We start from the raw sequence: 20,663 nt of genomic DNA on the forward strand, positions 1-20,663 counted from the left end.
GCCCATGTTTTTTCCATCACCTCCTTTAATTAAGGGAAAATTTCAGAACATTTTCCATGCTTAAAACAAACAGTTACAGCAATTACAAGTCAGCCATTTGCTTTCAGGAAAACAGCCATCACGATTACCCAGTACACTGACTCCTTGAGGATGCCATAGCTCGTGTCTCAGTGCACATATTTTAACTGATGAAACTATACAGATCTGCTAAAAGTTTAAAAGGGTGAAAAGATTATCATGTTTTTCTTCCTCCCTCAGTATCACCTGGTTTAAACTTCAAGGTGTGTTCTTTGAAACCCACTTGTTTCCAGTGACTCATTTTGAAATCACGATTTCATCTTCCTTGTTCTTTGCAAAGCCAGGAAGAGACATCAACATCACATTGTTTTCACCTTCAAACACATTTACCCTGTAACCGGAAGGATCCACAACTGTTATTACTAATTTGTTGAATAATATGTTCTTCTTTCATCTTTTCCCAAGAGCAGAAATCCGTTCTGAAAACAGGGTGCCCTGCTTGCCATCTGTTTTATCCACCAGCAATGGAAAGGATTCACATACTCATAGTCAACACATATTTACTGAATACCTACTTTGTACCAGACATTGTTCTGCATTATGGGAGTGCAGTAGCAAGATAGATGAGATCTTTTCTCTTTGAGGTCTATACTCTAATGAGAAGCATACAGAGAAAAATTACCCTTCTAGACAGTGAAAGCGTTATGAAGGAAACAAAAGAGGTTGGTGTACCACAGTGGGCCTGAGGTGAAAGCTATCTTTAGATTTAGGCAACTTTCAGAAGGCGGTAACATTTGAGCTGAGATCAGAATGACAATGAAACAGAAATGATGTGATTTGGGGGAAGAGAGTTGCAGGTGGGATTTAAGAACTAAACTTGAGAGTTTGAGAAATATAAAGGAGTCAGGAGCAGCTGGAAAGTGGTGAAAGAGAAAAATAGTAGGTGAGATCAGAAGGGTTAACAGAGTCCAGAGCTCATGGTAGAGAACTTGGATTTCACCCCAAGTGCAGTGAGAAGGCATCAAAGGATTTGAGGCTGAATTATTGACTCTAACATGGCAAAAATTGAGAGCAAAACCAGTCAGGCCACAGACACGTGAGAAGATGCTCAACATCACTCATCAGCAGGGAAATGCAAATCAAAACCACAGTGAAATGTCACCTCACACCTGTCAGAATGGCTAAAATCAGCAACACAAGAAACAACAGGTGTTGGCAAGGCTGTGGAAAAAGGGTAACCCTCTTGCACTGTTAGTGGGATGCAAACTGGTGCAGCCACTCTGGACAACAGTATGGAGATTCCTGAATAAGTTAAAAATAGAACTACTGTATGATCCAGCAGTTGCATTACTGAATATTTACCCAAAAGATACAGAAAAATACTAATTCAAAGGGATGCATGTACCTGATGTTTATAGCAGCATTGTCTACAATAGCCAAATTATGGAAACAGCCCAAGTATCCATTGACAGATGAATGGATAAAGAAGATGTGGCGTGTATACAATGAGATATTACTCAGCCATAAAATAGAATGAAATCTTGCCATTTGCAACAATGTGGATGGAGATAGTATAGTATGCTGAGTGAAATAAGTCCGTCAAGAGCAAGACAAATACCATACGATTCCACTGATATGTTGAATTTAAGAGACAAAACAAATAAGAAAGGGTGGGGGAGAGAAGCAAACCAAAAAACAGACTCTTAACTATAGAGAACAAATTAGTGGGTCCCCAGAGGGGAGGCGGGTGGGACGACGGGTGAAAGAAGTGATGGGGATTAAGGAGCGCACTTGTCATGATGAGCAGCAGGTGATGTACAGAATTGTTGAATCACTATGTTGTATGCCTGAAACTAGGCCAATTGCATAGCTCAGGTGAGAGACAATGCTTGCTCTGGGTAGTCCAGTGAAGATGGGAAGAGGCAAATGGCTCTCAGGGCAGAACTGCCAGAATTGGCTGATATATTGCTTGAGGGAAGGAAGAAAATTTCTAGGACCTTGCCTAAACAACTGGGTTGATCCTGGTGACACCTTCAGAACTGGGAAAGAATAGAAGAGGCATGGGCTTGGGGGAGAGATAGCAAATGCCATGTGCACTTGTGCATGTTAACTTGGGGACCCCTTTTAGTCATCTAATAGAGATGTCAAGGAGGCAACTGAGTTTACAGAGGTCAGAGGAGGGGTCACAGCTGGGGATATAAAGAGTGTCATGAGGCCCTGGGGGGCCCTTTGCAAAGTGCTACCCCAGGTTTCCAACACAATATTTCCCAGTTCTCCATGTGTCTGTCGCTGACCTGCCCTGAGAAAAACTTCACAGAATATTCATTTCAGTCTGATTTCCTACCCATGGGGGCTCTTCCTGGCTCTCTCCCTTTGTCATCAGTGTCTTCCTGAAACATAAATAGTATCAATACCCACCTAAACTAAATAAAATGAAATTGAGAATCTTCTTCAGTAAGGTTGTGACTTTGCATTCTAAGATAATCTATATGACTTCTGTATGATTTTTAAGAAGGATGGCTTCCAACCACCAGTCTGACTTTTGTCCCTTTCACCAGCCTTCACCTCTTCTTCATCCTCTCCTGAAACTCCTCATTCCCCTTTCCAGGTCCCTACCTGCCTTCTCATTCCTTGGAGGACCTAGATTTTGACCAGTTGCAACAAATCAATCCTTGGATTTTTAAAGCCTTACTTTATATTCAGGTATACTTGCTTTCCCTGAGAAAATTAAAGAAAAAAGATCTTGAGGATCAAATAAATGGCTCTCAGATGGTAGGATTTAAGCAGAATTCCTCCAGTCTTAACAAACAAGCAGGTTCCTTTCCTGTGGCCCTACTCTGTACATTTTTTGCTCACATTTTCCATCTTGAAAATTCCCTCCCCCATGAAATTCTAACATATATACTGGAACATGGATGAACCTAGAAGATATTATGCTAAGTGAAATAAGCCATCACAAAAAGACAAATATTGTATGATTCTGCTTATGTGAGGTATCTAGAGTAGTCAAATTCATAGAAACAGAAAGTAGAATGATGGTTTTCAGGGACTGAGAGAAATGGAGAGCTGTTTTTAATAAGGTTTAGAGTTTCAGTTATGCAAGATAAAAAAAGTTCTGGAGATTGGTTGCACAACAGTGAGAATATACTTACCACTACTGAATTGTATACTTAAAAATGGTTAAGATGGCAAATACTGGGGATCCCCAGGTGGCTCAACAGTTTAGCCCCTGCCTTTGGCCCAGGGCGTGATCCTGGAGTCCCTGGATCGCGTCCTGGGTAAGGCTCCCTGCATGGAGCCTGCTTCTCCCTCTGCCTGTGTCTCTGCCTTTCTCTCTCTCTCTCTTTCTCTCTCTCTCTCTCTCTCTAGGTCTCTTATGAATAAATAAATAAATAATCTTTAAAAAAAAGATGCCAAATTCTGTGTTATGTGTGTCTTACCACAATTAAAAAAATTTTTAAATATAAACTAGTAGCAATAAAACAAGGCAAAGACATTTTCAGCATGAAAGGATTCAATTTACTATGGCTTTGAAGATGGAGGCGCACACATGGCCAGGAATTCAAGTGTCCTCCGGAGGGTGGGCTCAGTTAGGAAATAGGTACCTAAGTGCTATAACCATAAGGAACTTAATTCTGCCAACAACCTAAAAGAATTTGGAAGTAGATTCTTCCTTAGATTGTCCACATAAGGACCTGCCTGACATCTTATTTTAGTATTGGGAGATCCCAAGGAGGAAGACCAGATGAATCATGACACACTTCTCATATACAAATCTGTATAATAAATATGAAATAATAAATAGTTGTTTAAGCTACTAAAAAAAAAAAAAACCCTTCCTCAAACTCTAGTCCTCTTTTCTGTAATTCCACCTCTTCTTTCTTTACAGCCACATTATTTGATATTCAATGTCTACTTCTGCTCTTCCATTGACTCTACCTCTCCCCAAAGTATCAGTGACTTCCTTTAGTTCCTGGTTCTAATGGATATTCCAAAAGTTTTTTCTTCCTTGACCTCTCTGGCATTTGATGCTCCAGGCTACTTTATTTTTTTTTAATTTTTATTTATTTATGATAGTCACAGAGAGAGAGAGAGAGGCAGAGACATAGGCAGAGGGAGAAGCAGGCTCCACGCACCAGGAGCCCGATGTGGGATTCGATCCTGGGTCTCCAGGATCCCGCCCTGGGCCAAAGGCAGGTGCTAAACCGCTGCGCCACCCAGGGATCCCATGCTACTTTATTTTTTATGAAACTACTTGCTCCTTTGGATTCTGTAACCCAGTTCTCATCTTGCTTCCCTCTTACTTTTCCTGCTGCTTCTTTCCAGTCTCCTTTGTAGATTCTACAATCACTAATTAATTCTTAAAATTTTTGTCCTCCAGGGATCTGTGATTACCCTAGCTTTTCTACTCTATATATTCTCCTTGAAAAATATCACCTACTTTCATAGTTTCAATTCTTAATTATGTGTGTATTATTGACTCCAAACATAATTCTTTGGCTTATACCTCTTGGCTAAACTTGAGATCTACATATGCAATGTCTTAGGGGACAGTTACTCATAGAAACCCCAAAGGACTTCCAAGTGACTATATCTAATCATTCTCTCCTTACCAGATTTGCACATTTTCTTACAGTTGCTATCTTGACAAATATCAGTCTTTCTAACTCAGTCACCCAAAGTAGAAGAAAAAAGTGTTGTCCATACTCTGCTTCATCCCTCACCACCCTTGCCACAATCCAATTGCTTAGCCAATCCTAATATATTCTACCACTATCTTCTTAAGAGATAGTTTAATATCTCTTAAATCTGTCTTTATCTATATGTAGTATCATTCCTTAGTTTGTGCTCTTTCACTTCATACTTGATTATAATAATAGTCTCCTAACTATTTTCTTAGCTATTTCATAACTGGTCACCCTATCTTCATTTTGTTTCACTACAATTTATTCTCCACAGCACAGTGATCTTTCTAAAATGAAAAGCTGATAATATCACTTCCCTTGATTAAACTTCTATAATGGGTCTTCATTTTTTTTTTCAAGATAAAGATCAAATCTTTCTCTTGGCATGTGACACCCTACAAGGTCTGGCACTTGCCATACTCCCTAGTTCATCTTCTCTCTATGTACCTTTTGCTTGGGACATACCAAATTACTACAAATTCAGTAATATGTCAAGCTGTTCCTTATCTTTATTCCTTTGGACATGTTGTTCCTTTTGTCCATAATTCACTAATTCATTCTTCAAATTTTAGTCTCTTAAAAACCTGTTCTAATGGCAGTTGCATATAAGTGTCCTCCTTTTACCCATTAACATTGCACCATGTGTAAATTGATAGCACTGCCTTCCTCACAGTTCCCATTGAGAGTGGTCTTCTCTGACTCCGCCATTAGAATGTATACTCCTTGAGGATAGATGATGGGCCTTATTGACCTTGTACACCTAGTACCTAAACACAGTATCTGGCAGTGCAACAAGTATACTTTAATACATACATGCATGCATGAATGAATTGTCCTTTCATTCATTGCCCATTGAGAGCTGGCCATAGTTGAAAAGTGATAGCAAGACAAAGATATTATTTTTGCCAGCCTAGCAACGGTAATAATAATGATAATAATAATAATAATAACTAATACCATGGGCTGTGTTCTATGGCATTTTACCTTTGTGACTTCATTTAACTTAGAACATTCTTAAGGGATATAAATACTATAGGTATCCCATATTTTAAATGGGAAAACTGAATCAAGTAATTTGCCCCAAATTCACAGATATGCAATCAAGTTTCAAAACTCAGGGGCACCTGAATGGATGAGCTGGTTAAGTGTCTGACTGTTTATTCCGGCTCAAGTTATGATCTCAGGGTCATGAGATAGAGCCCTGAGTCAGGCTCTGCCCTGGGCATGCAGCCTGCTTAAGATTCTCTCTCCCTCTGCCCCTCACTCTGCTCACAAACCCACACACTCCCCTGTCCCCCCCCCCCCAAAAAAATAGATTCAAAACTCAATCTTTCTGACTCCACGTATAAATGCCAACCATATGTAATAAACTATATCGACAGCTTAGGTTTTGAAGTACTCCCTATTAGACAATGTACAAGGCCAAAATTTTTGTTCAGAAAATTGAATATATCAGTATATGGTGAATATATGAAAATCAAATCATAAGAGAGAAAACCAATGTTTTTTCTTTCTTTTTTCCCAACAAAAACTGTCTGCATACCTGGTCTAATAAGCAAATAGCTATCTTCATCGCTGTTTATCTAACATATGTGTATGTGTATATATGTGTTCAAATAACTCACCATAAAGCAAATTTCAGAGTAACTATATTTTGAAAAGTAGCCCTTTCTTTTAATAATACTTGGACTTTTTAAATTTCGTAATAAAATGTAACATAGTTCCTGGACACAGAGAGGTATGATGAAATTGTCAAAAGCTCTAGAGAGCCCATCTGTTCTTCAGTGATATGGCTGCAGGTGAAAAGAGGGCTTGGGGACATGGTAGATTAATGAATACTTCAGACTCATGAGTCCTCATTGCAGTTTCATGCTTTGTACTGTCATTTTTATCTACCTTAGTTATTAGACTGCTTTGTAAGATTTTATTTGAAAATTTTATTTTAAATAAAACTTGAAAATCATTTAGATTGTGAAAGCAAATTTTCTATGACTGTGTGAGTAGTGCATTTTTCCCAGAAAAAAAATTGGGAGGGGCAGGTTTTCTTTTGGATCCTCCTTGCACATCTGCAAGTTTTTCTCCTTTTGGTTAATAAAGTCTCCTCTAGATTTGTTGAAAACTATAAGCCTGAGGTATAAAATAGACTTCTTCCATTTGATTATACAGTTTGAGTTCAGGACAGATGTTATGTTTGAATTGCATAAGTAAGATTATCAAGTGTAATTCTCAGCTACACTCCCTGGGTTCACATCCTAGCTCTGTTACTTTTAGTTGTGTGACCTTAGACAAATCATTTAGCTTTTCTGCACCTCCACGTCTTTATCTGTAAAATGAAATTAATAATAGAAGCTACCTTACAGTGCTGTGGTAAAGATTAAATGAATTTATAGAAAGCTCTTCAAACAGCCTGGCCAAACAGTATGAGCTCAATAATTGATCATTGTTATATTGTTCTTATTAGTTGTGAATGAGCATCCTAATCCTTGAATACCTAGTCATTCTCTATATCAGTAGTGCTCCTGGCCGGCTCCATGAATATGACATTATGCTTTTCACTTAAAGGCAGCCTAAAGTAACACAGCCTTTATCTAGTCCTCACCCTTATGAAGAGCCATTGGCAAGTCTGCAAATTTTACCAACTCAATGTAGGACCAAGTTGCTTGGGAATCCAGAAGCTTCCAAAATGATGCTGATCTATCTTTTCCACCATGCGTGTGCTATTTTCTGCCTGGGGATGTGGAACCAGATACGTTGTCACCTCTGGGAGGATTTTGTTGCTTTAACTGGAATGCAAAGAAAGAGCCACTGTTCAGCTTTTGGTTTGTGAGAGAGGATCTTGAAGCCCATGGCAAAACTGTAGTAATGAAAGTCAGAGTTTGCTCAGAAATAAGGTATTCCTAAAGTTCAATAGCTTGCCTTTTCAACGTAGGAGCAAAACTTGAAACTTTGACACATAAAACTTTATTATAAGCTGTAGATAGAAATGTAGGGATTACAATTTAAAGAAAGTTGCCACCCACTTACGTGATAAGAAGGAAGTGGAAAGAACTTCTGACTAAAGGAACAGTGGTCAGATAGGGAGACCTAAGGAAGATCAGATAAAGGAGAGAATGATCATGGGCTCCTTACTATATCCCCAGTACAGCAGCCAGGTGTGTGTGGAGATAGGTAGATTTTGCAGTAATAGATATTGTCACAAAAACCCTCAATATGTTGATGCAGAAATCAAGAGCATCCATGACAATGCAGTGTTCTGTTTCCCAGGCTGTCCAAGCCGGCCTTGCAGCAGAGTAGAGGACATGTCTGCAGAGATGAGCCTGGGATGGCACACTTGACTCTGCTATGGCACATCTGGCATGGTACTTTTATGATTAGAAGGAATCCAGAAACTTCTGGATGCCTCATGGAATCTGGACCTTATGTGCTGGTTGTGGATTTGCTAGAGGCAAAGATAGGCCAAGCAGGGAATGGAACAGAATCACTGGGGACCTAAAGCAGTAACAAGAGCCAATATCGGGCCTAATTCACAGTAGGCAATGGCCAAGCTCTTTGGGGGCAGTCACTATGCAGCACCCAACCTAGAGGAACAGAACCAAATTATAACAGCTGACGATCCATAGTAGCTTTAATGTGATTAGAGCCTGACTCCCAAAGACCAGGTGAGAGATGCACAGACTCAGAAGGAAGCAAAGGAGGACAACATGTAAATCACCCCTTTCCTGGATACCATTAGTTCATGCAAATATTATCCTGCTCAGACTCCATCAACTCCCTTGAGAGAGAAGTTAGAGCATTTGCAGTGTCTGATTATCTAGAAAAGACAGAGCTACCTTAATGGGTAGTTTAAGGTTTTCCAGTATTGCCAGAAATGAAAACTCCAGAGAAGATGAAATTAGTTACCAAAAAATTGAAAAGTACATATTTTGGCCCATCTAACTTATGAATTACCAAATTTGTGACCTGTTTGTACTATGAATGAGTATGCATAGTGTGATAGGAACAAAGAAGGCCGTTTTTTCAAATGTGGAGTTAGAAAAAGCTTCTCAGGAACACCTGGGTGGCTCAATGATTGAGTGTCTGCCTTCGGCTCAGGACATGATCCTGGGGTCCTGGGATCGAGTCCCACATCGGGGTCCCTGCAGGGAGCCTGCTTCTCCCTCAGCCTGTGACTCTGCCTTTCTCTGTGTGTCTCTCATGAATAAATAAATTAAATCTTAAAAAAAAAAAAAAAAAGCTTCCCAAAGGAGTAACATGGAAGGTACTTTTTGAAGGGCAAGCAGGTGTTATCCAGCTATGAAGAAGCAGAAGTATTTTCAGGAAATGCAAAAAACATGATCAAGGTACATTGGTAAAATCAAGAACAGCATGTTCAAGGAAAACAAAGTTGTCTAAGAGGAGGCCTGAGCCTAGGACCAAAGAGAAGCAGGCTGAACAAGTAGGCTGCAGGACCCTGCCAATGCCCTTAGAGGTTGTGACTGGCAGGGGCCTCTGAGTGGTTGGGGGCTGAAAACCTATGGGTCCCCTGTTCTCCAAGGGCACTGTGTACTCTACAGCAGAGAGGATGCACCCTGAGGATGCAACCACCCCTTAAGAGTTCATACAAAGGCTTGCTTCACTCTCCAAGCAACCCACAAATGGGTGCCTTCTCAATTTTGCATATAAGCATGATGTACATTAGCAGTGATCCTTTACATATGGTCAGACTATGGAAGACTTTGCAAGTTACTTTAAAGAATTTGGACTTTAAGAACAGTGAGCAACCACTGAAGGCTGTTGGACAGCAATATGACATGACAAAAGAAATTATTCCACAACAGCTGTATGCAGGGTAGATTGGAGCCAAGAGATTCAGGAAGTTACTGCAGTTGTCCAGGCATGAAGCAAAAAAAAAATAAAAAAAGAGATTCAATGGTATCCATGGTAACGGAAAGGGAAAGATATGGAAATTATTTTGAAGGCAGAAACAATAGGACTTGATTACTGATTGGATATGAGTGTATGGAAGAGGCAGCAGTAATAAATGACTCAGGGATTTTGAGCTTACAAAGCTATAAGAATAAATCTGAAATAGGGATGCTAATCAGGAAGGCTGCTTTGAGAAGGAAAATAGAGAGTTTGGCCTAAAGCATGATGAATTTCACATAATGATGTAATGTGTTAGTGGAAATGCTCTCTATACAGTAAAAAGGGGCGAGTCTAGGGCATTCTCCTTTTTTTTTTTTTTTTTTACTATTCTTGCTCTCTCTCCATAATTTTGACTATGTCTGAGGATCTTTTTCTGAGGCTTTTGGGAATAAATTTACCACTTTCCTTGCTTTTAGTAAACTGTGAATAAGGTTACCATTATTATCACCATCAAACTTGTCTTCAAGGTAACACAAAGTATTTTCCAACACCTATTTCTATTTGTCACTTGTGTAGACAGTGCTCACAGTAACAGATTCCATGCCCTTGGGAGATTTACACTTTGTTACAGCCAATATTTATAGGATCAATACATAACACACAGAATAGAATGATAATCATTTAACTATATCTACATAAGATTAAAAGTATTTATACTCTACAGGAGGATATAGGGAAGAAGGAGAAGGAGGAGAAAAAGAGAAGAGGAATGGCAGTGTGCTAGATAAGACCAGTGGTGGGGGCAGCCCGGGTGGCTCAGCAGTTTAGCGCCACCTTCAGTCCAGGGCCTGATCCTGGAGACCCAGGATGGAGTCCCACGTCGGGGTCCCTGCATGGAGCCTGCTTCTCCCTCTGCCTCTCTCTCTCTCTCTCTCTCTCTCTCTCTCTCACTGCATCTCTCATTAATAAAATAAATAAAATCTAAAAAAAAAAAGACCAGTGGTGGGATGTTGGAGGTTGAAGATAAAAGAAAATTGACTAGAATTCCTTTTCTGGACAGTCCTGTCTCCTTAGAAAAGAAAGATGGATTTGGGATGCTGTTTACATGATAATAATGATTATTTTCATTTGTTTAAAACTTGAAACTCTCTTCCCATTCCTCTCCATGGATTCTAGGACTTGTACAAAACCAGGTAGCTATTCTTCAGGAAAGCCAGGCCTCAAACTCAACAAATTTCCAGTACTTCAGGTCGAATCATTTGAATGATGATAAGAAACACCACTGTATTTCATGAGAAATTTCAGCTACTTAAAAAACCTTAGAATGTAAGAACCCCCAAAATATTGTTAAGGGTAGCTTCTTTAGAAATCTCTTTTTCTCTGCCTTTTACAAAGTGAGGTCCTTCTGGAAGAAAGATCCCAAAGGTAAGCTGCTCATCTCTGCCCATTTGAGGTGCACATTTCCTTCATTCATACATCTGTTTGCCTTTGCTGCAGTTCCTTTTACGGAGCAGTTCTTTGAATCAGTGGGAAAACAACTACATGTTATATGGTCTCCCACTACTGTTTCCACTACAGTTTAACATTGTGGATCAAAATCTGGGCTCAGAGTCAGGTGATGTGGCCCACTGATGAGCAAGTTGTTTATCTTTTATGCCAGTGTTTCCTCTGCTGTTAAAGAGATTTACTTGGATGTATGTTGAGAAGATTAAGAAGTTCAGTCAAGATGATGCCCTGTGGATACAGGAACCATTCACAAGCAGTCAGCTGGTGCTGGCGGAGTCCCCATTCTCACCTATAGAAAATTCTGGATTAATTTAAGTTTCTTTGTAAGTTGTAGCCATCAAACTTATTCACCTTTTACTTGCATAATGTATTTTCTTTAAGTTTCCTTAAATTGTTCACTATACTAAATAGAGGACTTTTTTCAAGTATCTTTATCTTTCACTGCTAGTTCAATATATGAAAGCTTGATTTCTTAACTACCCACACAGTTTCCTCTGGGGCCTTAGCCTCACCAGTATTCTATGACTCATTGCTTTACTTTTCATAAATAGATGCTAAATAACTGTCCTTGATTCTGTTGGAAATGGCAGATAGAAATACTCAAGAAAAAACTTTAATTAATGCAGGTAGATTTTCCTCTTCTTTTTCCTCTCCTCTTTCTCTCTTGTTTTCTGCTCTTGCAATCTGCTTACCATAAACAGTGGTTTTTAATCTCTATCAGATAACTGTTCACTTTATTTCTCCTTCCCCACAATACACAGCCTTTTTATTGGGAGGAAAAGTGGGAGTCTTTGGACCTCTTCTCTCTTTCTTATTCTTCATTTTCCCACTTATTCCCACACTGTATCTCTCCTCTCCTATTTATTCTCTCCTCCTTGTGACTAGGTCAACCATGTGTCATTATTGGCCCCAGAAAAAGTTACTTCCTCCTACCAGAGACCTACTCCATTTATCATCTTTTTTTTATTGTAATGATCCCTGGGAATCCTTAACAGTTCAGACTCAAGGAAAATAAAGATACCCAGGGCAATTCCAAGCCCAACTTCAGAGCAGAGACTGGAGGCAGTGAGAGCCATTGCATTCCAATTAAGATGGTGGCCTAAAGACAACAGTGGAAAACAGAGAACACAAGTTGGGGATGGATACCATATTCCTTCCAGACAGTTTCTCCATGAGACTCTCATGTTTCTGTACACCTCACAAGCAGAGGCAATGACTCCCTTTGTTGTGGACTATCTATCAAGGATGTTTGTATATAAGGTCAGAAAGCGCCTTGGAAGATAGAGTGTTCCTTGCAGAGCAAATGGCTGGCCTACTTATTGTCCATTGTAGTGGCTTTGGGCTCCCTGAGCTCAGGGTTCCTCTCCTGCCATGCAACCTACTGCATATGCAGATGTCACCTGGCCCTTTCTGTGGCAGTCTGCAGAATTGGGGCTCAGTGAACTGCCACAAGAAAATTCTGATGCTCTGCTATTTCTCTGAGTAATGAAGTTATCTGAGTTATCTGTCTCTGACCCAGGAGTCTTGAGTCTTCTGACAGTATCTATAAAGCCAGAGCAGGCTAATGTATTAGATTACAACTAGAGTAGAATCTCAGCCCTTCACAGCTCTTGAGAATTTCCAGACATTATGATACTTTAGGCAGTCAGTAAAAATATTAGGCAAGATCAAAACATAGAGGCAAACTTTTTTTCTCTATCAATATCTTGAAATAGTTAAATACATCTCCCCCTCCCTGTCAGCTCCCAACTCCATCTCATCTAATGTACTTTCTTAACCTTGATAATGATGGGCTTTCACAGCCCATTTATTCAGTAGAGTGGATTTCTAAAACCCATTTCCAGATTACAGTTTGTGTGCCAGGATTACATTTGGTTTTTATTAATAAAGGAGTCGAGCAGCAGATTAGGGCTGACTTTTCAATCACTTAGCAAATGCATCCTGAGCAACTTCATGCTGGTGTGTTAAGTGCTGCACAAAGCAGCCTCAGTTCTCAGGGCATTTTAACTTCCTTCACTCCAATAAAGAAAAACTTCCCTATAAAAAGAACCCAAATGTTCAAGCCACTCATTCTCAGCAGTAACCAGGAGAAACATGTTTATAAGAGGGCTTTTAAAAGTATGCTCCCTCATCTATCCTGCTCCTAAACAGAAAAGCAATAACAGGACCCAGAGTCAATATCCTTTTGATATATATATTTTTTTAAATTTTTATTTATTTATGATAGTCACACACACAGAGAGAGAGAGAGAGGCAGAGACACAGGCAGAGGGAGAAGCAGGCTCCATGCAGGGAGCCCGACGTGGGATTCGATCCCGGGTCTCCAGGATCGCGCCCTGGGCCAAAGGCAGGCGCTAAACCGCTGCGCCACCCAGGGATCCCCCTTTTGATATATTTTTTAAAGATTTTATTTATTTATTCATGAGAGACAGAGAGAGAGGCAGAGACACAGGCAGAGGGAGAAGCAGGCTCCCCGCGGGGAGTCCCATGTGGGACTTGATCCCGGGTCTCCAGGATCACACCCTGGGCTGAAGGCGGCGCTAAACCGCTGAGCCACCCAGGCTGCCTTCCTTTTGATACTTTAAAAACCTCCAACTTTTAAGGAACTCAAAGACTGAAGTGCCCAGAACTACTACACCACATCTTTCTGGTACTGCTGATTCATAGTAATAATAAAATAAAACCTTTTAGGGCACCTGGGTGGCTCAGTGGTAGTGTCTGTCTTTGGCTCAGGTCATGACCCCGGGGTCCCAGGATAAAGTCCCACATCGGGCTCCCCGTGCCTGCGTCTCCTTCTGCCTGTCTCTGCCTCTCTCGGATTCTCTTGTGAATGAATAAATGAAATATTTTATAAAATAAATAAAACCTTACTATCTGTTATTTCCAGTTAATTCAAAATATAATGATTATTTATTAGGGGATGAAAGCAGTGAATCATGGGAAGGCCTTAAAAACTCAGAAAGGTGTCATGTGAACACAGACATAACATGGGCAACAGGGGAGGGGCAAGACGGCAGAAGAGTAGGGTCTCCAAATCACCTGTCTCCACCAAATTACCTAGAAAACCTTCAAATTATCCTGAAAATCTATCAATTCGGCCTGAGATTTAAAGAGAGACCAGCTGGAATGCTACAGTGAGAAGAGTTCGCGCTTCTATCAAGGTAGGAAGACGGGGAAAAAGAAATAAAGGAACAAAAGGCCTCCAAGGGGGAGGGGCCTCGCGAGGAGCCGGGCTGAGGCCGGGGCGAGTGTCCCCAGGACAGGAGAGCCCCGTCCCGGAGGAGCAGGAGCTGCACCGACCTTCCCGGGGGAAAGGGGCTCCAGGGAGGTGGAGCAGGACCCAGGAGGGCGGGGATGCCCTCGAGCTCCCGGGGACACTGACAGACACCTGCGCCCCGGGAGAGCGCCCCGAGCTCCCTAAGGGCTGCAGCGCGCACGGGGGACCCGGAGCAGCTCGGAGGGGCTCGGGGGCGGCTCCGCGGAGGGGGCTGCGGGGCGGGAGCGCGAATCCAACAGCGCAGGCCCCGGAGCACAGGGCGCCGGGACACAGCCCAGGATCCGGCCTCCCCCGGGACAGGCAGAGGCCGGGAGGGCCCAGGACAGCGAGGACGCTCCTGCCCCAGCTGAGCAGATCAGCGGCCCCGCCCGGAGCCTCCAGGCCCTGCAGACCGAGAGCTCCGGAGTTCCTGCGGGGGCTGAATCCAGGGCTCCAGAGCTGGCCCCGCCACTGGGGCTGTTCCTCCAGGGGCCTCACGGGGTAAACAACCCCCACTGAGCCCTGCACCAGGCAGGGGCACAGCAGCTCCCCCAAGTGCTAACACCTGAAAATCAGCACAACAGGCCCCTCCCCCAGAACACCAGCGAGACGGACAAGGTCCAGGGGAAGCCAAGGGACTTAAAGTACACAGAATCAGAAGATACTCCCCCGTGGTTCTTTTTTTTTGTTTTGTTTTGTTTTGTTTTGTTTTGCTTTTTGATTTGTTTCCTTCCCCCACCCCTTTTTTTCTCCTTTCTTTCTCTTTTTCTTCTTTTTTTTTTCATTTTTTTTCTTTCTTCCCTTTTTTTTCTCTTTCTCTTTTCTTTCCTTCTTTCTCTCCTCTTTCTCTTTTTCCCAATACAACTTGCTTTTGGCCACTCTGCACTGAGCAAAATGACTAGAAGGAAAACCTCACCTCAAAAGAAAGAATCAGAAACAGTCCTCTCTCCCACAGAGTTACAAAATCTGGATTACAATTCAATGTCAGAAAGCCAATTCAGAAGCACTATTATACAGCTACTGGTGGCTCTAGAAAAAAGCATAAAGGACTCAAGAGACTTCATGACTGCAGAATTTAGAGCTAATCAGGCAGAAATTAAAAATCAATTGAATGAGATGCAATCCAAACTAGAAGTCCTAACGACGAGGGTTAACGAGGTGGAAGAATGAGTGAGTGACATACAAGACAAGTTGATAGCAAAGAGGGAAACTGAGGAAAAAAGAGACAAACAATTAAAAGACCATGAAGATAGATTAAGGGAAATAAACGACAGCCTGAGAAAGAAAAACCTACGTTTAATTGGGGTTCCCGAGGGCGCCGAAAGGGACAGAGGGCCAGAATATGTATTTGAACAAATTCTAGCTGAAAACTTTCCTAATCTGGGAAGGGAAACAGGCATTCAGATCCAGGAAATAGAGAGATCCCCCCCTAAAATCAATAAAAAACCGTTCAACACCTCGACATTTAATAGTGAAGCTTGCAAATTCCAAAGATAAAGAGAAGATCCTTAAAGCAGCAAGAGACAAGAAATCCCTGACTTTTATGGGGAGGAGTATTAGGGTAACAGCAGACCTCTCCACAGAGACCTGGCAGGCCAGAAAGGGCTGGCAGGATATATTCAGGGTCCTAAATGAAAAGAACATGCAACCAAGAATACTTTATCCAGCAAGGCTCTCATTCAAAATGGAAGGAGAGATAAAGAGCTTCCAAGACAGGCAGCAACTAAAAGAATATGTGACCTCCAAACCAGCTCTGCAAGAAATTTTAAGGGGGACTCTTAAAATTCCCCTTTAAGAAGAAGTTCAGTGGAACAGTCCACAAAAACAAGGACTGAATAGATATCATGATGACACTAAACTCATATCTCTCAATAGTAACTCTGAATGTGAACGGGCTTAATGACCCCATCAAAAGGCGCAGGGTTTCAGACTGGATAAAAAAGCAGGACCCATCTATTTGCTGTCTACAAGAGACTCATTTTAGACAGAAGGACACCTACAGCCTGAAAATAAAAGGTTGGAGAACCATTTACCATTCGAATGGTCCTCAAAAGAAAGCAGGGGTAGCCATCCTTATATCAGATAAACTAAAATTTACCCCAAAGACTGTAGTGAGAGATGAAGAGGGACACTATATCATACTTAAAGGATCTATTCAACAAGAGGACTTAACAATCCTCAATATATATGCTCCGAATGTGGGAGCTGCCAAATATATAAATCAATTATTAACCAAAGTGAAGAAATACTTAGATAATAATACACTTATACTTGGTGACTTCAATCTAGCTCTTTCTATACTCGATAGGTCTTCTAAGCACAACATCTCCAAAGAAACAAGAGCTTTAAATGATACACTGGACCAGATGGATTTCACAGATATCTACAGAACTTTACATCCAAACTCAACTGAATACACATTCTTCTCAAGCGCACATGGAACTTTCTCCAGAATAGACCACATATTGGGTCACAAATCGGGTCTGAACCGATACCAAAAGATTGGGATCGTCCCCTGCATATTCTCAGACCATAATGCCTTGAAATTAGAACTAAATCACAACAAGAAGTTTGGAAGGACCTCAAACACGTGGAGGTTAAGGACCATCTTGCTAAAAGATAAAAGGGTCAACCAGGAAATTAAGGAAGAATTAAAAAGATTCATGGAAACTAATGAGAATGAAGATACAACCATCCAAAATCTTTGGGATGCAGCAAAAGCAGTCCTAAGGGGGAAATACATCGCAATACAAGCATCCATTCAAAAACTGGAAAGAACTCAAATACAAAAGCTAACCTTACACATAAAGGAGCTAGAGAAAAAACAGCAAATAGATCCTACACCCAAGAGAAGAAGGGAGTTAATAAAGATTCGAGCAGAACTCAACGAAATCAAGTCCAGAAGAACTGTGGAACAGATCAACAGAACCAGGAGTTGGTTCTTTGAAAGAATTAATAAGATAGATAAACCATTAGCCAGCCTTATTAAAAAGAAGAGAGAGAAGACTCAAATTAATAAAATCATGAATGAGAAAGGAGAGATCACTACCAACACCAAGGAAATACAAACGATTTTAAAAACATATTATGAACAGCTATACGCCAATAAATTAGGCAATCTAGGAGAAATGGACGCATTCCTGGAAAGCCACAAACTACCAAAACTGGAACAGGAAGAAATAGAAAACCTGAACAGGCCAATAACCAGGGAGGAAATTGAAGCAGTCATCAAAAACCTCCCAAGACACAACAGTCCAGGGCCAGATGGCTTCCCAGGGGAATTTTATCAAACGTTTAAAGAAGAAACCATACCTATTCTCCTAAAGCTGTTTGGAAAGATAGAAAGAGATGGAGTACTTCCAAATTCGTTCTATGAAGCCAGCATCACCTTAATTCCAAAGCCAGACAAAGACCCCACCAAAAAGGAGAATTACAGACCAATATCCCTGATGAACATGGATGCAAAAATTCTCAACAAGATACTGGCCAATAGGATCCAACAGTACATTAAGAAAATTATTCACCATGACCAAGTAGGATTTATCCCTGGGACACAAGGCTGGTTCAACACCCGTAAAACAATCAGTGTGATTCATCATATCAGCAAGAGAAAAACCAAGAACCATATGATCCTCTCATTGGATGCAGAGAAAGCATTTGACAAAATACAGCATCCATTCCTGATCAAAACTCTTCAGAGTGTAGGGATAGAGGGAACCATCCTCGACATCTTAAAAGCCATCTATGAAAAGCCCACAGCAAATATCATTCTCAATGGGGAAGCACTGGGAGCCTTTCCCCTAAGATCAGGAACAAGACAGGGATGTCCACTCTCACCACTGCTGTTCAACATAGTACTGGAAGTCCTAGCCTCAGCAATCAGACAACAAAAAGACATTAAAGGCATTCAAATTGGCAAAGAAGAAGTCAAACTCTCCCTCTTCGCCGATGACATGATACTCTACATAGAAAACCCAAAAGTCTCCACCCCAAGATTGCTAGAACTCATACAGCAATTCGGTAGCATGGCAGGATACAAAATCAATGCCCAGAAGTCAGTGGCATTTCTATACACTAACAATGAGACTGAAGAAAGAGAAATTAAGGAGTCAATCCCATTTACAATTGCACCCAAAAGCATAAGATACCTAGGAATAAACCTAACCAAAGATGTAAAGGATCTATACCCTCAAAACTATAGAACACTTCTGAAAGAAATTGAGGAAGACACAAAGAGATGGAAAACTATTCCATGCTCATGGATTGGCAGAATTAATATTGTGAAAATGTCAATGTTACCCAGGGCAATATACACGTTTAATGCAATCCCTATCAAAATACCATGGACTTTCTTCAGAGAGTTAGAACAAATTATTTTAAGATTTGTGTGGAATCAGAAAAGACCCCGAATAGCCAGGGGAATTTTAAAAAAGAAAACCATATCTGGGGGCATCACAATGCCAGATTTCAGGTTGTACTACAAAGCTGTGGTCATCAAGACAGTGTGGTACTGGCACAAAAACAGACACATAGATCAGTGGAACAGAGTAGAGAATCCAGAAGTGGACCCTGAACTTTATGGGCAACTAATATTCGATAAAGGAGGAAAGACTATCCATTGGAAGAAAGACAGTCTCTTCAATAAATGGTGCTGGGAAAATTGGACATCCACATGCAGAAGAATGAAACTAGACCACTCTCTTTCACCATACACAAAGATAAACTCAAAATGGATGAAAGATCTAAATGTGAGACAAGATTCCATCAAAATCCTAGAGAAGAACACAGGCAACACCCTTTTTGAACTCGGCCATAGTAACTTCTTGCAAGATACATCCACGAAGGCAAAAGAAACAAAAGCAAAAATGAACTATTGGGACTTCATCAAGATAAGAAGCTTTTGCACAGCAAAGGATACAGTCAACAAAACTCAAAGACAACCTACAGAATGGGAGAATTTATTTGCAAATGACATATCAGATAAAGGGCTAGTTTCCAAGATCTATAAAGAACTTTTTAAACTCAACACCAAAGAAACAAACAATCCAATCATGAAATGGGCAAAAGACATGAACAGAAATCTCACAGAGGAAGACATAGACATGGCCAACATGCATATGAGAAAATGCTCTGCATCACTTGCCATCAGGGAAATACAAATCAAAACCACAATGAGATACCACCTCACACCAGTGAGAATGGGGAAAATTAACAAGGCAGGAAACCACAAATGTTGGAGAGGATGCGGAGAAAAGGGAACCCTCATACACTGTTGGTGGGAATGTGAACTGGTGCAGCCACTCTGGAAAACTGTGTGGAGGTTCCTCAAACAGTTAAAAATAGACCTGCCCTACGACCCAGCAATTGCACTGTTGGGGATTTACCCCAAAGATACAAATGCAATGAAACGCCGGGACACCTGCACCCCGATGTTTATAGCAGCAATGGCCACGATAGCCAAACTGTGGAAGGAGCCTCGGTGTCCATCGAAAGATGAATGGATAAAGAAGATGTGGTTTATGTATACAATGGAATATTCCTCAGCTATTAGAAATGACAAATACCCACCATTTGCTTCAACGTGGATGGAACTGGAGGGTATTATGCTGAGTGAAGTAAGTCAGTCGGAGAAGGACAAACATTATATGTTCTCATTCATTTGGGGAATATAAATAATAGTGAAAGGGAATATAAGGGAAGGGAGAAGAAATGTGTGGGAAATATCAGAAAGGGAGACAGAACGTAAAGACTGCTAACTCTGGGAAACGAACTAGGGGTGGTAGAAGGGGAGGAGGGCGGGGGGTGGGAGTGAATGGGTGAGGGCACTGGGGGTTATTCTGTATGTTAGTAAATTGAACACCAATAAAAAATAAATTAAAAAAAATAAATAAAAGAATAATTTAAAACAAAAAACAAACAAACAAACAAACAAAAAACATGGGCAACAGACACAAAGAGACACACAGACACATCCACACAGATGCACACACATTTTCACATCAACTTGAATCATGGCATTTCTTAAACAATGGCACTCAAATGACAAATGCATTTTACAGTTCAACAAAAGCTATAATGTGTTCTCAGTCCCTCTGAGACTGTGTAATCTCCAATTCAGTTTAGAAATTAACCTCCAACCCCAAACAGTACTGACCACCTTAGTTTCAACCACAGCCTTCAGAGTCAGAAGGCAAGAAGAGTGGTGTAGCCTGGTTATGTGTGGAGATGGCGTAAGTGTGACACCTCAGTGACTTCTACTACCCAGGTACCCAGCCACCCACCCCTGAGGTGGTGAAGAGTTTATAGGGATGGAATACTCTCAGGACTTGCATTCTTTCTGTGAGGAAAAAGCT

General features: G+C 41.0%; 1 protein-coding gene across 5 annotated transcripts in view; it reads right to left on the reverse strand.

Moving 5' to 3' along the window:
- Positions 1 to 20,663, reverse strand: part of FAM76B (family with sequence similarity 76 member B) — a 107,533-nt gene that overhangs the window by 13,800 nt on the left and 73,070 nt on the right. For 3 of the 5 annotated variants that reach the window (XR_012015991.1, XR_012015983.1, XR_012015984.1), the window contains one exon: positions 7,303 to 7,486. The exons of the other annotated variants lie outside the window; for them this stretch is intronic. The gene's annotated coding sequence lies outside the window, so the exon portion shown is untranslated. The remainder of the gene's footprint in view (positions 1 to 7,302; positions 7,487 to 20,663) is intronic. 5 annotated transcript variants of the gene reach the window in all.

This window comes from Canis lupus, chromosome 23, assembly GCF_048164855.1.
Source record: "Canis lupus baileyi chromosome 23, mCanLup2.hap1, whole genome shotgun sequence".
NCBI lineage: Eukaryota > Metazoa > Chordata > Mammalia > Carnivora > Canidae > Canis > Canis lupus.